The sequence below is a fragment of the Parambassis ranga genome, chromosome 15, assembly GCF_900634625.1.
Source record: "Parambassis ranga chromosome 15, fParRan2.1, whole genome shotgun sequence".
Taxonomy (NCBI): domain Eukaryota; kingdom Metazoa; phylum Chordata; class Actinopteri; family Ambassidae; genus Parambassis; species Parambassis ranga.
In genome coordinates, this window is record NC_041035.1 from 9,900,942 (window position 1) to 9,906,169 (window position 5,228).

A 5,228-nucleotide genomic window follows, 5' to 3' on the forward strand; every position below is an offset into this window, starting at 1 on the left:
GGGGAGGGTTGATGGTGGCAGTGTGAGGATGAAGGGTGGAAGTGCAGGTGAGAACTTTGGCTGTCCTTGGAGAGGAGGCAGGAAGAGAGGGGGTTACAGATACATACCTCAACATTAACCTGACCCCCCACCACACACACACACACACACACACCACCCTTTTAGCCCCCTGGCTATCTTGGACAGAGTAGACACTGTTGACCAGTCTAATGGAGTACGCCATAAGATCTCTCTCTCTCTCTCTCTCTCCCTCGCCCTCGCTCCCCCCACCACCCTCCAATCCACAACACCATCCAAACCAAAATCACTCCTCTCCCTCAATTTTCAATCTGCCTCTCCTGCAGACTCCGGTCATAACCCGTAAATGTGGTGTGTGGCTCCGAGAAGAGCTTAGGTTCCATTACTGACAGCCCATACAGCTTTATGGCCATTTAAGATCCTCGATTTGGGTTCCTCCCGTTAGGATGTTCCTGCAGACCCCTCAATGTGTCGCCTGAACAGACAGAGGAGGGGAAGAACACTTATTGTCAGCATTAATGTCAAGATTACCAAGATGGAAATCTATTTTCATACTCAAACTAATTTATAACCCTGTAAAAACAAGAGTTTAATCTGGCCTTAATTTACATTAAAGTGTATTTTTGCTCCAGTATAAGAATATCCATTTAATTTTACCACAGAATTACTGTATTTGCAATAATAATTTGTTACTCTACTAATTTTCTGGGTTACTTTTTAAGTAAAATAATATATATTCAAATAATATATATTAAAATAAAGCTTTGCATTTGAAATACCTAAATAGATAATGATCACTCCCTCTTTATGATCTGATGTTTTCAGAAGTGTCTGCTTAAATGACATTTTAAGTAAGGAAGAGATCTTTTCAAGCTGAGTATAAAGCCCTCCATAATATCCATTACTGGTCCTTGGTCCAGTGGCAGCCTTATTGCCATTTCTGAACTTCAAGCACTGTAAAGAGTCTTATAATACAAAATGTTTGTTAAATAGCCGATAGAGAAGCTATAATCTTTTAATGTTGGGTTTTATAGCTTTACCACGCTCTGTCGTCCTTGTGGATATTGTAGCATTGCATTTTTACTGGTTATTCATCTGTTAATGTTCCAGTTACTAAGTTTTATACGCTCCCTTATACATTTTTTCTGTATTCCCTTACACTGTTAAACACACAGAGAAAGTTTCCTGTGTGAAGTTTGTCTGTGTGAGAGCTGACTGGACGAAATCTGTGAATGTGTTCATGTTTGATATGGCAGCTGAAAGACAAACGATCAACAAAAATTGATACAATCGATACAATTGATCATGTAATCCTCAGTAAGAGAGACAGAGAGGCTGGGCTGCATGCAGACGCACATTTTGACAAATAGTTAGGTTTTACTGGTGCCATAATTCTAATTATCATTTGTTTTTATTTGCACTAAACTAGTAAATATTTTTAACAGTAAAACAAACACTAAAAATATGTAACCACGAACCAAACAATGAAGAAGTGCAAATAAGCTTCAAGTTTTAAAATGGTTCATCAAAATGTTTTTTTAAAGAGGCCTACATATTAGTGGGAGTTATTTCCATGAGTGAAACAGTCGAATGTGCAGCTGTTTGCAAACTAAAACTCTAATTTTACAGACAAGTTTTACAGTTCTCTTTGAATTCAGCACCTGCAACGCTCTGTGTTCTCTGATTTCTATTTTTCTTCTTCCTTTATCAATTCGTTGTTCATTGGAGCAGTGTTGCTTCCTCTTTTTGTTGTCGCCTAAACCGTTTAGTTTTGGATGATCGGTCAAAGATTCTGACAAGCAGCGGGAAGAAGCGCGACGCCCAGCCGGGGAGGGAGCACAGGAGGCCGGCCAGATCTGCTGGGCTGCATCGGGGGAGACGCACCATTAGACAAGGGAGAGCCATGGCTCACAGCGCGGGTCGATCAGGTAAGGATTTCTGCCTCAGCCTCATGCTAATGTCAGTGTTTGTTTGCAGGTATGCTGGCTGCACTGTGCGGGACAAGAGTGTGTGAGAGAGATTTCAGTTTCATCTGGATCTGTATTGCTTTAGTTATTATTATGACCAATATTTTATATATTCTGCAACGACCTGATATATTATACAATTTTTTTCTTATTGTGAAATGTAATAAATTATTATTATTATTATTATTATTATTATTATTATTATTATTATTATTATTATTATTATTTGCACAGATTAGCCTAACAGTCCATTAATATCACCTACATTGCATGGGGCTGTAATTGAAAACATAGATCACCATCTAATTCACCTCTCAATTTTGGGTTTAGATGGGAAGATCAATGCAAAACAGTTGTAATGATCTAATTAATTATGGCAAAATTAAAAGCAAGTACAAAATCAATCTGCGACGGTGTCGAGAATGGAGTCAAATTGATATCCATCTGCTCCCGTTATAAAGCACATGAATAAGCAATCTGAGGACGCAGCTGATATCCTGCAGTTTGGCATAGCCTGCCCATATGGCTCCCGGTGTCAGGAGACTTCAGATCATGGTGGGATGTTGCAAGTGAGTCCCGATATGATGCTGATGTTTTAACTAATAGAGAAAACTGAAAACTGTGCAGAACTCCAAATTTCTCGGTGTAAAATTAGGGTTTAAACTCAAAAAGTGTGAAAGTGTGACTGCACCACGCCAAGAACAGACACCTGGGTGTCATCACTGGGATGTAAAATACTGCAGGGAGTTTTACACCTAAACAGAGATATTTAAATAAAATATGTATTTTAAAGACAGTAAATGATACATAAATGAATTATGAACAGTTTAACCAGCTAGAACACGATCCAACTCAAGTGAACAGTGGGTTCAGAGAACCAGACACACACACCAGGATAAAATACTATAATTAAAAAAATACATTTCTATTTATGTCATTTCACTCTGAGTTGGGACCTTTGCCTTCTACAAAAATTAAAATAATTTGGAATCATGTAAAGTTAGATATTTGGTCATTATCCCAGACAACCGGAAGAAAAAAACATCCGTATTGATTGGCGACCTGCACGTGCGTCACAGGCCATATGTTCGAAAAAACGGAAGTAAATGATTTGTTTTGTCATCTTTTCCTTCCTCTGTCTGCCTTATCTTATTATTTGTACACATTATTATTATTATTATTAGTAGTAGTAGTAGTAGTAGTAGTAGTAATATGTGGGCTGACCTGGAACATTTGCATAAATGTGTTGTCTTAAAATATCCTTGTGTTTCCATGTGAGAACAGTCCAAAAGCTCTTTATTGTATAATGCAGACCAAAAAAAAAAAAGAAAAATCGAAAACAATAATCGCATTAGGTCCTCGGTGGCTGGTCTTTTAAAAAGAGGCTGAAGTCAGGACTAACAGTTTCTTAATTATCACGCCGTTTGTTTTGCTGTGTGTGACACGCGGGGACGTCTTCGTATAGAGCAGTGTTACAGAGAGAGGTGTACGGGGGACAAATAGGGGTGTTGTGGGCGAAATAGCAGCAGCTTTAGGGCAAAAGTGCACTGACGTGTGAAATTACAGCCCATGGTGCTACATATTGTACCAGAAGCTCTCTCTCCCCCACCAAAAAAATGCAGAAACAAAAAAAAGAAAGAAACACAGTGGAGTCGTCCTCAAACTTGTCCAGAGGGCAGCTGGACGTCCACAAACAAAAAGTCAATAACAATAAAATATTATTTAAAATACATACATTCAACTAAGGACATTACAGTGTAAAAATAATTCATATATAATTTATGGATACATACATTTGCTGCAAAAATAAAACCTGCAGCTTCCTTAGTTAAAGCAGATAAATGCATTCATGTTAAACTGCTGATGCGGCCCATCTGAGTCCTATTAAAGTTTGTGAATCTTCTTTATCTCATTCATTTTCTTTTGGACTGAGTTCTAACAGGAGAGATTAGGAGTGCATAATTCACAGTGGTTTTACCATCAACCTTTGACCCGGCCATCCTCAGCAGCCTCAGCCTACCTGCCTGCCTGCCTTCCTGCCTGCCTGAGCACAGTATGAGCTGTGTAAGCCACTGTATGAGCGCCATCTACAGAGCGATGCTGCGCACAGGCGCTGAGGAGACGATGATGATGATGATGGTGATGATGATGGCCTACTGACTGACTGACTGACTCTCCCTCACCAGGCTCACCTTGCACAGCTCTGCTCATGGACACACACAGACATACACTGGATACACAAGTTGTTTTATATCAAATTTGATTAATGTTTAACTCACAACATGCAACATTTTGTTTGCTTTAATTCTGGAAAAAACTAAGCAAGATAAAAATGTATTTAGTAGCTCGCAAAGGAGTGTAAATATTAAAAAAAAACTTCTGAGGCTCACAGGTTTTGGGGAATACTTGAATGAAATATTGTTTGTATTGTATGTTTCAGTATTTAAGTGTCTTATAGATCAGACATGGCCCCTGCATGAGTTTCTTTTCTTTTGGGACTCCTTAAACAACACCAGCCTGACACTTCTTTACCTCTCTTCTTCCTCCTGCCTTTAATTTCCTTGATTCTTCACCCCAAAGTCTCATCATTTCCCATTTCGTCTCCCTCCCCTTCCTGGCTGTCGGATGCAGGGACCTCCTCATTTGAGCTGCAGGTTTTTACGTGGGCGAATCACAAAGTGTTGGAATCTATTGCCTTTGTCTGACAAGTCATCCATCTCTATGCAAGGGGATCTGTGGGATGGAGGTAGGAGGAGGAGGGGGGGTGGGGGTGATCTGTGGGACTGCAGCTTTTAGAAACAGACACAGGGAGAGGGGTTTCATTCTCAGCCCAAAGCCTCGCTCAGGCACAGCCCATTCTGGAGGAGAGGGGGACACAGTGCTCTGCTACTTCGCCGTGTCCATGTTGTTGTCATCTCCGCCTCTATCTGATTGAAGCACACAGAGCCCGCCGCCCCACCACGCCGTCAGAGGACAGGGATTCTTGTTTTTCAGCGGCCGCAGATTCCAAAGCGGAGCAGTGGAGACTCAGCTACTCTTTTGTTTTTTTTTTCCTCATGATGTCCTTTAAACACAAACAGTGACCCGGTTTGAGCCAAATGTTGCTACGACTGGTGCGCTCTGCACACGCGTGGGTCATGCGCTGCACCTGACAGCCCCCTCTGCAGACTTCTGAGTTTAGACTTTAACTGGAGGAAAACTTTGCATCGCCTCAAAGAATTGATTGAAGGCTACAGACTGCGG